This window comes from Onychomys torridus, chromosome 19 (genome assembly GCF_903995425.1).
Source record: "Onychomys torridus chromosome 19, mOncTor1.1, whole genome shotgun sequence".
Classification (NCBI taxonomy): Eukaryota; Metazoa; Chordata; class Mammalia; order Rodentia; family Cricetidae; genus Onychomys; species Onychomys torridus.
Window position 1 is genome coordinate 32,503,467 of NC_050461.1, and position 12,170 is coordinate 32,515,636.

At 42.9% G+C, this 12,170-nt stretch overlaps 1 protein-coding gene across 1 annotated transcript in view; it reads right to left on the bottom strand.

Moving 5' to 3' along the window:
* Slc2a12 (solute carrier family 2 member 12) overlaps positions 1–12,170 on the bottom strand; it is a 57,523-nt gene that overhangs the window by 15,997 nt on the left and 29,356 nt on the right. The gene's annotated exons all lie outside the window — the stretch shown is intronic.

The window sequence follows — 12,170 nt, forward strand, 5'->3', positions numbered from 1 at the left end:
CCGTCCAAGCAGAACTATTGCTGCTTTTCATTCATGGAGGAAGGATTGCAGCTTTGGGGAGTTAACATTGGAGGACCAGTCCCCACATTTATTTACCCCAGGGACTCTTGAGGAATGAGGGATAAGAGACTTAGTTAGAGATGAAGAGGGGAGAGAAAAAGAAGATACAGTATAGACTCAGAAGGGCCTGGATCCTAATGCATCAGTCCTCAACTATCTCTGCCCTAGGATATTTAAAGGAATGCCAAGGGGTGGAGCAAAAGACCTCCCCCCACCCCCAGCACAGCCAGGTGCAGACCATCTCAGACACCTGCACTTAGGCCCATGGTCCTAATCATACTCTCTATGTGGACCTGCTGGGTAAAGCCACTAGGAAACCTAAAAATGGGCTCCCACATTAATGACTTGCCAAGGTCACAAAGTTCCTGAACCTGAACCCTGACCTCTTTAAATCAATATGCTTTCTTGGTAATGGCTCAATAAATATGTGTTGATTAATGAACAAATGTGAATGTAAGAGCATCTGATTAGACCGAAGAATGGAAACCCATTGCAAAGATGCTGTTTATGTAGCCACCAACCATGTAACCCTAGCCTGGAAGAAGCCGGATGAGGCTAGGGGCTCAGGACTGAGCAGTCAGCAGAGTCTCCAACTGAGCAATTTGCCTCTCATGTCACAGGCGTGTGCTATGGAGAAAACATCTGCTGGGTGTAACCATTAAAGTTGTTTTTGTTTTGTTTTGTTTGATTTTTAAAGAATTGTATGAAAGCATGGTAGGCTTCCAAGTGAATCTATACCAGGTTACCCTGGAGACCTGGAGGATAATCATAACAAAGGCAACAGGACTGTCATTGTTCTAATTAAGAGAGAATATATGAAAACAATGGCATTCCCTCCACCCTCTCATCTCCACCTCTCCTTCCCCACCCCCCTGCACTCAAAGAGGCAGGTTATTGAAGATTATATTCCTGAATAATAACTTTTCTCTCTCCCTCATTATTTTGAAACAAGGTCTCATACAGTCCCAGCTAACCTTGAAATTGCCACAAAGCCAAGGCTGGCCTTGAGTTCCTGATTCTCCTGCATTCTCCCAAGTACAGGTATTACAGGCATGTGCCAATCATGTTCCTCTTAATGAACTCATCTTAGTATTCAGATGACCTTGTCTTGGGCTTTTTAAGGGGGAAGACCCAGCTCTGGGTAAATGGCAGCTGTGTATTAAAAAAGAAGCCTTTGTGGAACCTGCATGGGACTAGACTAGGCCCTCTGTATAGGGGAGACAGTCATGTAGCTTGGTGTGATTGAGGGGCCCCTGACAGTGGGATCAGGATCTATACCTGGTGCATGAGTTGGCTTTTTGGAGCCCACTACCTTTGGTGGGACACCTTGCTCCGCCTTAGTGCAGAGGGGAGGGGCTTGGTCCTGCCTCAACTCAATGTACCAGGCTTTGCTGACTCCCCATGGGAGCCCTTACCCTTTTTGGAATTTTGGGGGAAGGAAAGGTGGGTTGGTGGTGGGGGAAGAAACTGGAAGGGAGTAGGGGGAGACGGAGGGAGTCGGAGGAGGGATAAGAGGGGGGGGATCTGTGGTTGGTCTGTAAAATGAATTTAAAAATTTTCTTTAAAAAAAAAAAAAAAGATCCCTTTTATAATAAAGACTAGTCCCTGGGCAAATACAGTATAAAAAGTAGGTAAACCAGTCGGGCAGTGGTGGTGCACACCTTTAATCCCAGCACTCAGGAGGCAGAGCCAGGCAGATCTCTGTGAGTTCAAGGCCAGCATGGTCTACAGAGCGAGGTTCAGGAAAGGCGCAAAGCTACACAGAGAAACCTTGTCTCGAAAAACAAAACAAAACAAACAAACAAACAACAACAAAAGTAGGTAAACCATTTTGTTTGTTCTTTGGTAAAGCATCCTGAGTGTCTAGGTTACAGCTATGTGTCATGATGCTAGGGCTTAACTTCAGTTCTCAAAGCTAAATACTCTCCCCTCCATGCTACTGCTTACCATGGGTATTGAGAACGGTTTTTGGTGGAGCTAGGGGGCCTCGGAAGCCTTGTGTTTTAGTAGGCAGAAAGAGAAGATGGGGCAAGGTACACCCTTTTATTTTGTTTTAGAAGGATTGTCTCAGGTCTTCATGATCCGGCTCCCAGCCCTCTCTCAACACCCATCCAACCTACTTCAAACTCCATTTCTCGTCATGATGGCCTCATGGAATTATTCAGTGGCTGGGTGTTGCTGAGTTCCTCAGAACCCAAGTGGCCTCAGAAAGGCAAGACAGGATGGTTACAGGATTTAGCACAGTTGGTGGAATACCTGCCTAGCATGCATGAAGCCCCGGGTTTGATCCATTCTACCATATAAACCAAACATGGTGGCACTTCCAGGTGGAGGCAGGTGAATCAGGAGTTCAAGGTGATCCTCAGCCACAAGTGAGGTCAAGGCCCTCCTAGAATTTTCTGTCTCAGAAAAACAAAGGGGGTGGAGATGATCATAAAAAGCACTGGTCACAGATGGCATGTGCTGTGTCTGAAATGCTAGGGTCTTGTCTCAAAAAAACTAAAGACCACTCAGAAAGTTGACCCTAGGCAAACAGTGAAGCAGCTTAACCAAGTCCTGGGGCAATTTAACCAGCCCAGGTAATGAACTAAAGATTGAGAAACAGACTTTCCTCGGTTTATGTTCTGGTGAGAACTTGTCAGTCAAGCCTTGCACTTGACATTTCCAAAAATAAAAATGCATCGTTGCTGGAGCTTCTGCTTCCCTTTTGATTTAAATGGGAAGAAGTAAAGGACTGAACTTGGCTGATATAGTATTGACAAAATTGGACGTCGTAGCAATGGTCAAATGAATGCTTAACCAACCCATATAGAGCAGGTCAATTTAAAGTAAGGAGGGTATTATTTCAATGTTGACGATGGAACTGTAAAATCACAAGCTTTCAGGTCCCAGGAGAGCAAAATCAAACTCTGAATGTGCAGCAAGAATGGCTTCCCATGCCAGACCAAGGAGCAAGACAGAGCAAGAATATTGCGTGTCTTGGTGTTTTCTCGAAAGATGCTGTGAGTGCCCAGAGCAGAAAGAAACGGAAGAGCTCGGCGTTAGTATACAGGGAAAGAGCAAAAGCACGAACATGGAGATTCAATATAGTGACCCTTGTAATAGCAGGCGCAGTGTTTGCTTTTTAGCCTCAATGAGAAGGCCCATTTTCTTTCCAAAGAAAATCAATCTCCTGCTACATGGGACTGTTCTCTTTCACCGGCACACGGAAGAAAAGGGGGGTGCCTTTGAGCATACTCTTTCTTCCTTACCCCAGTGACGGGCCAGAGGAAGATGCACTGTCCTGTCTACTCCACAGAGTGCTCGCAACACATACAGTACAGCAAGTCTGTGTACACTGCCGCCACCACTCAGCAGACATAAAGCATCTCACCCAGACTCGATCATTCTACCTCTGTCCTGCTATGACAGGACCACTGCAGCCATTTGTACCCCTCTACATGCCAGAGCCAGAAATGCCCCTAATGTCACCTCTAAGCTGTCATGACTACGGAAATCTGAGTGTGTCGGGGACTGGAATCAACCAACAGCTATGGAAAGCCTGTATCACATGGTATCAGTTCATCAGGGCCCCACAAGAACTTGCCAGATCCAGCTGGAGTCTACAGACACAGAGTGTCACCAAAAGACCAGGAGAGACAAATACATTGATGTCACTCTGTGAGGATACAGCCTTGGATTGGGAGGGATAAGAAGGTCGCAGTTCTGTCCCATGTAAGTCCCCCTGAGTATTCCCTGCCTCTTACTTATTCTGGCCACTGCCCCAGTTTCTCCTACAAAACCTGTCTGTCATTTAACGCCCTCCGCTTTCAGATTTAAATCCTGCAGCTCTCTGGGCACACTTTCCATTTGGCAGGAGTTTTCCCTGAACCACCTGGCGTGTGAACCCAGAGTCTGAAACTCTCACTGAGGCCTTGCAACCCCTGCCAGAGAATGCCTAACGACTTCAGAGGGAGTTCCACACTTGAGCTGCAGAGAGCTCAGCAGGTGGATTTGCCAAGGGAGCCGTGCCCTGCACGTGGCAGAAGTAAATCCAAGCCCCATGGTTTTATGGCCTCTACAAGCAGAACATGCCACGCCTAGCTCTCCTGCAAAGAGGTGCTTACAATGTGAATAGGAGGGCTGGAGACATGGCTCAGCAGTTAAAAACACTGACTGCTCTTCCAGAGGACCTGGGTTCAGTTCCCAGTACCCACATGACAGCTCACAACTGTCTGTAACTCCAGTTCCAGGGGACCTGCTACCCACAGCAAAACACCAATGCACATAATATAAAACAAAAGGGAATAGGAGCTGAAATATACTATCCCTTCCCACCAGATGCTTACTCCTGAGAGTTAATCTTTTCCTTAATCTTTTAACAACAGATTCTACCAGAGACCACCAGCTCCAACCTGAAGAGGAGCAGGTAACTTTCATTTCTTTGTGGGTTCCCTCAGTGTCCCTGAATTGTGCCACTCATGGCCTTTTGTAAAACAAATACTTTTTTCGCGAATGTTACCCAAAACTTGCTTAGATTACAAACCAACACAGGCAATGAAATAAAGAGTTGTGTTTCCCAATTAAGGATTCCTAATCAAAAAATCAAACAGACGCCAGGCGGTGGTGGTGCCCGCCTTTAATCCCAGCACTCGGGAGGCAGAGGCAGGTGGATCTCTGTGAGTTCAAGGCCAGCCTGGGCTACAGAGTGAGTTCCAGGAAAGGCGCAAAGCTACACAGAGAAACCCTGTCTCAAAAAAAAAAAAAAAAAAAAAAAAACCAGAATGATTTTTCAGGAAAGTATATTAGGGGAAACTGAATGAAACAGAATGGCTCTTAATTTAAAACAAAATTAAATTTAAAATGAAGCCCCTGCCCTCCTTTTGAGATAGCTTCTCACCATGTAACTCCTTATTACATAGACCATGCTGGTCTCAAACCGTCAGAGAGCCACCTACCTCTGCCTCCCAAGTGCTGGAATTGAAGGTGTGCTCCACTATGCCCCACTAAAAAACGGACCCTGCCTTTTTTTTTTTTTTTTAAATCAGGCACCAAAAAATAGGAAAGGAAAGGGCTTCAAATTCACCCTTTCTCACTCATGTAGCCTTAAAAGTAACTTGAGATTTGAAGAACTAAGTATTTTTGTTACTTATAATTCACATTAACGTTTTCATCATCGATTTACATACTAGCAGAGGATGCAATGTCTATACCCTGTTCAGCAGTCACTTCTAGATGTTTCCAGTAGGACTTCATGCCATCCCTGTTTGAAACTTTTTTTCACTTAAGCATATTTTCACTTAAGCCTGCAAAGTCAGCTCAGAATGCTTTCAGCAAATGCCCTAAGCATTTCAGTGGGAAAAGTTACAAACGTAAACTGAATTAAAGTTTAGTTTTACATATTCTAAGATAGTTTGGTTTTTCTTTTCTGAATGTCTTAACACCATAATTAGTACATGATCAAAGCATCTCAAAATGCTTATAAATTACTGAACACAAAAATAATGTATTGCAGGCACCTTCACGTGATGGATGAGAGATTTTTGTTTATCATGTTTCTGTGGGAGAATGTCACTTATTTATAGAGTGATATGTTATGTTTCCACTTTTGAAATAGATGAAATGTACTATCCTCAATAAAATAGGTGGTGAGTTGAAGGAATTCAGAACTAACAATGTCACTCAGTTCTTTGAATTAACAACCAAAGTTATTTGTGATGATCTGTCAGCTGGTAATTTGATTAGGTCATTCTTTATTTTTTTGTTGAAAGCAAATCACTGGAAATGAAAGGACTATTATCTAGTCATTTGAGTCATTTCTCAACACCTACATAATATTTTCAAGTGTCTTTTTTGCCATGTATCTAATAATAGTAACTCTGATGGAGTAATAAATGGCTTTCTTTTAAATAGGGGAATATATATAACTAAAAAGACAGGAAGGGCAATTTAATTTTCACTCTGTATGGTGTGTATAGGGGAAGCATGTATGTTAGTGGGTGTGCAGGCCCATGTGTGTGCAAGTGGAGGCCAGAGCAATGTTGGCTGTCTCCTCACCTCCTCCCCCCCCATCCTTCACTTGACTGCCTTGGCACAGGATCGCTCATTGAACTATGTAGCTGGCTGGCCAGTCGGCTCTCAGGATCTAACTCTCTCTGCTCACCAATGTTACAGGGGTTACAGGTACTGGTACAGGCACACTCTTCTCTTAACGTAGATGCTAGGCATTCAAACTCAAGTCCTTCTATTGACAAAGCAAACATACCTGCCCATTGAGCCATTTTCCAGCCCCTATTTTATGCTTTTTTTTTTTTTTTTTTTTTTTGGACAGAGTTGTGTGTAATATGTAGTCAAAGATGACCCTGAACTCCTGACCCTTCTGCCTCCGATTTCCAAGTGTTGGGATTACAGACATGTGCTGCCATATCTGGCTTAGGAAGGAAAAATTTTTAAGAAATGTGTTGTTTTAAAGTCAAAGCTTTGGAAACTGATTTCCTTTGAAGTATCTTGGAGGACTCTCCTAGAGTACAATACATATATCCTAAAAAGACAGAAGCCACACTCAAAATGCAAACAAATACAAATATAAACTCAGTGACTGGCAAGGAATTTCTCTTTGCTAGTTGGAGCTTGAGGGACATGGCATTTGAAGTATTGTATGTAGATGTAGTATTTTGTACTGTACTGCTTTCATTATAAATGCTACAATTAGGGAACTACTGTGGTTTTTATTGCTCCAAATGCTCCCTGGAACAATTCTTAATGTGTTCTGGAAAACAGTTAAGTAACAAATGAATGTCTGTGCTTATTAAGATAATGTTAAAACTTCAATCTGTTTCTTTAATGTGTCTGATATGCAGGATATAGTGTTCCAGGACAGAGGATTATAATGGGAGCACTGTCTGGAAGCTAAACACATGTCTTGTGTGCACAGTTGCTAATGGTCACAGAATGGACGGCGCCATTCCTTTGTGTGTTCAGCTCTGCTGCTATACAGAGGCACCATGGAGAACTCTTGGTTTCATTAGCATCACGACTAGATCTTCTAACTCTAAAGATGCCCAAATTTCTGTAAGCTTCTCCCCTGTCAGAAAACTCCCCACAAAGTTAGGGTAGCACTAGGCAGGTGTAATGTTTCTGATACACTTTGACAACCAGCACCAAAGGGCCAAATAACTCACTTCAGTCAAATAAACCTAGCTGACTAGGGAGAAAAGAACAGTGACCATTGTGCAAATGTGGGTCATATCTGAAAGGAAAAAACATTCTAAAGATATTAAAGGGAGGGACACTTATCACACCCACTATGTGAATATTACTGTACTACCTGCATTTGAGGTTAAAATTCTACCATTTAAAAAATAATCTTTGGTTGGGGATTTAGCTCAGTGGTAGAGTGCTTGCCTAGCAAGTGCAAGGCCCTGGGTTTGATCCTCAGCTCCAGCAAAATAAAAATAATAATTTATAATAATAATAATAATAATATTATTATTATTATTATTATTATTATTATTATTATTATTTCGGTAATGTGCCCTATTTTTATCCAACCAACATAGTGTAGCAGGAAGATGAACACTTGAAAAGTCTTTGACGCCGATGGTTCTGAACACTGGGGGCCTGGGGCCCAGGAGGAAATGCAGAGCTGATCAAGATCTCTTATGAAACACATGATGCACTTCTGGAATGTCAACCTTTGTCTTGAACCCAGCATGGGTTTGGCATGGAACAGCGAAGGAAACTTCCAAATTAGAACCTGCTGTTCACATGCCTGGAGTTGTCATAAACTGTAGCTTTGTAAGCATCACATGAGCAGTTGTCTTTAAAGAGCCAGAGCTATCTGGCTCGGCCCTCTAAACTGAACTGTTATGGCGGATGACTCTTCTGCTTCCCACTGATACCATCCTCCAAAGGGCCGGTTCAGCTCTGACAATGAAACAAAGCAACAGGTTAGGCTGGGGCACCTTGAGCTCTCAAGCACTCTGGGAAACAGAAGAGGGCATCTGAGTTCTAACATAAGTGAGCTGGAAGACAGTTTTCCATGTGTCTCTGGCACTCCTCCATGCCTGTGAGCAGGGGCTCTGACAGATCTTTGCTACAGACCCCCTAAGGCTTCATTACACAGCTGAATGACCTCCCTGTGAAGAAAGGGACAGCTTTGGTTACTGTGAAGTAAATAAAATACTGCCTCCAGGGAAGAAAACAGGTTGACTTATTGTCTCTGTTACCAAAGATTTGGGTTTTCCAGGCTCTAGGTTCCTCTGTCAGGTGGCCCATCAACTGTGTAGCTATTTTATATATAATCATGTTGACCTGGGAAGCCTGGGCATCTTCTGCCATAAGTGCTGATATCCTCCTCATTGTTACTATGAATAGCCTTATGTTCTGACCAAGGAGTCTTACATCTTGTCTGAACATTCAGGCTAACCTGTTAGCTTGCAAGTGGGTAAAACCACAGCTCTTTTCCAGTCACTGACACCTTAATTACTTTTGGCCAGGGGATGATCTTTCTCTAAAGATCTTTCATTACAGTTATTAACTGTACTTTCCCATTCAGACCAGAGGAATTGAATGCAATTTTCAAGGCTAAGATAATTCACTAAAATATGTCTACAAGCTCTAATACTAGTCAGGTGAGCAAAAAAAGGAAAAAAAAATTTTTTTTTTCCAAGTCCCAGGTTTAGACTGTCACATAATTCCCTTAGGAAAAAAATTACAAATAACTTGCCTCAAATCTTTGCTTGTTTTGCATCAAGTTTTAAGATACTTGATTTAGCTAGGCATAGTGGTTCATGCTTTTTAATCTCAGGGAGGCTGAGGCAGGAGGATATGGATTTGAGACCAGCCTAAGCTACATAGTAAGAGCCAGTCTCAAAAAAAAGAAAAAGAAGGTCTTAGATGTATAGAGACATATTACATCATGAAAGTACAAGTAAGATGGCTCAGGGGGTAAAAGGTGCTTGCCACCAAGCCTGATGGCCTGAGTTCAATCCCTAGGACCCCTACATGGTGGAAAGAGAAAACTGATTCTCAAAAGTTGTCCTCTGACTTCTGAATATACACAATGACATACATGTACCATCACCGCCTACTCACAAACAGATACACACATATAAAGAAGTGTGATTTGAAAAAGGAAAAGGAAAATAAAAGTTAATAAATTTAAGTAATAAATAAGTAAGCATGATTAGTCCATGATACTGCTAAATTCAAATCTTTTTCTAAAAGGAGAATTAGGTCTCATACTTGGAGAACAAAATGGAAAAACTTGGAAATCAGCATTTTGTCTAGCACTATAAAAATGGCCTTGATTTTAAATTTAACCTTCCTTACACATCAAATTTTAGAGATGGCTTTGTGCCCTCAATTGAGTACTTTTATTGGAGTAGAATTTTTTGGCCCAATGCACATGGGGGCTCCATGTGAGCCATAGGCTCCCACCTACCACCCTCTCTAGATGCCAGGACTGATTCACAACCACAGGAAACCAGGGCCCACACCAAAGGATTTGCCCACAGCGTCAAACTGAGAGTCTGAATTAACTGCACAGACTTTGACGAGTGAACATTTTGTTTCTTGGCTAAATTTACACCTTTTACTCTCACCATCGAGATCTCCTGGAAAACCTGTCTGGATTCCTAGGAAACCTTGACTACAGGTGATCCATGATGGGCCACACTTCTCAAAGCTGCAGGTCTATGTCTATAGCATCAGTCCAACTGAGATCGGAAGGACAGTGAGGCTGGCGGTGACATCATACATCACTAGCGAGCCCTGGAGCACTTCCTGTGTGTCCGTCCCTGGGTGGTTTAAGCAGAGTGCTTGCTGACATCAGCGCTGGCAGTATCTGAACTTCCCATGTCTAGACCATAATCAGAAGTCTGACACCACTGTCCCCCAACCAGCCTACTGTCCAGGTTAGCAAACCGAAAATTTCAGATTAATTTATTTGCCCAGACTCCTCCACTGTGGAGCTTGATTGAGACAGGAAGTCCCAGGCAAAAAAAATCCCATCCAAATTCTAGCACTATGGCATACAGACTCAATTGGCTTTTTTTTTTTTTTTTTTTTTTTTTTACATTCTCCTAATCTTTCATGCTCATGTCCATCCTTGGGGGCACTTGACCTGCCATCATTTATCCAAGCTGAAAACTCCCTCTTCCAGATACCCACACTGCTTTATACAAAACTTACCCCAATAGGACGGCCTCAGAAACACCCTCTGTACTTTCCTACCTGAAGCAAACCTCCTCCATTGACACCCCTCCTCTTACCCCCCTTTAGTGTCTGCTGCCCTTGCTTTCACATAAACTGAACACTGTTCTGCCCTGAACCTGTATTATGTATGTATTCATTGTCGTCCTTATCCCTGGTTCCATCACTGGCTCCACGGACGCAAGGTGGGGCCTCTCCCATCCACACCTGAATGTCCAGCACTTGGCCCATGCCACGTGTGCCATGCTGTGCCCCATCCCCCTGCTGGATGAATGAATGGAGGATTTTCACCATTTTCTCCCTCTGTTTTCTCTTCTTGGCCTTTTCAATATGCTTATTCCTGCCTATTTTGCGCTCCAGAGCTGGTAGACAATGTAAGAAGGGATGCTCTGACGTCACCTGTCATTCAGTTTTTGGTGTGATGTGCCACTTGAATATATGACATAAGGGTAGTTTAGTTGAAGGGTGATAGTCACAGCCTCATTACCTAACTTAGTCTATGACCCGGAGAAAAACTTCCTTACATCTGCTCCTGGTGAAAAGATAGTTAGGAACGAGAGAAGGGAGAATTAATTTATGGACATGGGAATTTTGGGATTAGAACAGCCACCCGTGCCCCTGGGAGATGGTGGTCAAGGAATGGAATGAGAAGCCTAGACAGCTGAGTTCACTAGTGGAAAGTCGGGGGAGCAGGTTGTTAAGAAAGGAAAGTATGATGGAGGATGGACCAATGTCTAGGAGATACAAGTATAGGAGAGCCGAACCCATACAGGATTAGGGGCAACTGTGGTGATGACATTTAGAGTGACATAGAATGAACTGTGGCTCTATGAAGATGTGGACTGAAAAAAAAAGAATTATTGTTACATATGTTACACTGTATGCTGGCTGTATACCATTCTGTAGTGATTGATATTTGTTAGTAAATACAGATGTACAAATATTGCCCTCAAAAAAGATAAAAGAACAGCCACACATATCTGTTTCTGAGATCCAGTGGGTGTTGTAGGGGGGACTGGGTTTCTGCACAGATATTACCTCAAATGAACTCATGACATAATAACAACAGGCTCTGAGTTTGGCTCGTCTTTACTCGGGGAGCGTTAAGTAGATGTTGTCATAATATCAAGAGCCTGTGATTGTATGCTAAAAAATTCTCAGTAATTAAAAGGAGCTCAAATGATGGTCAAGAGCTCCTTGAGCACGCACTGGGAAAGTTGGGTTAGGACTTCGAACCTACGTCAAAGTGATGGGCAAGGCGTGAATAGTTGACTATTCAGTAAGTCTCCTGAACAATGGCAGTGAGGCTTGTGTCCTGACTTAGTTTCATGCAAGAATCTGGCTATTAGTTGCACAAACACAAACAAGAGTTCTTCTCTCTTCTGTCCTGTGAACCCCTCCAGCAGATGGGCGAAGGCAGTGGACTCCTTCACAGAATGCTATTTCAAGTGCAGAAAAGGAAGTACATAGCATTACTTGATGCCACATTTAGGTCCCTTCCTCCTAAATTCTAGCTCCTAAGGCAACCTTGTTATTTCACAGTTAGAGAAGGAGAGGAGCTGAGAGCAAAATGACTCGGGGCATCCACTTTAACCTAAGAATAGCAGCGCTTTCCTGGCAGAAGAGAGCCACACTATGATCTAATGTAATTAAAGAATGTTGCTCTAAGCCAACGCATACTTAAGAAGATTTAATAAGGATAGTTTAATCTTCCTTTTAATGTTGCTTTAGAACAGCAAGTACTTGCCCCGTTACACCTCTACTTATACAAAGGATTTGTTTGTTTGACAAGTAATAAAATCTCTAAATTCCATACTTGAGCAATACTCACACCGGGCTAATACGTTTAATAATGTGTTCAAATCTGGTATGAAAAGCTCGCTCCTAATAACATTTGTGAAGCTCTAACTGGTTCT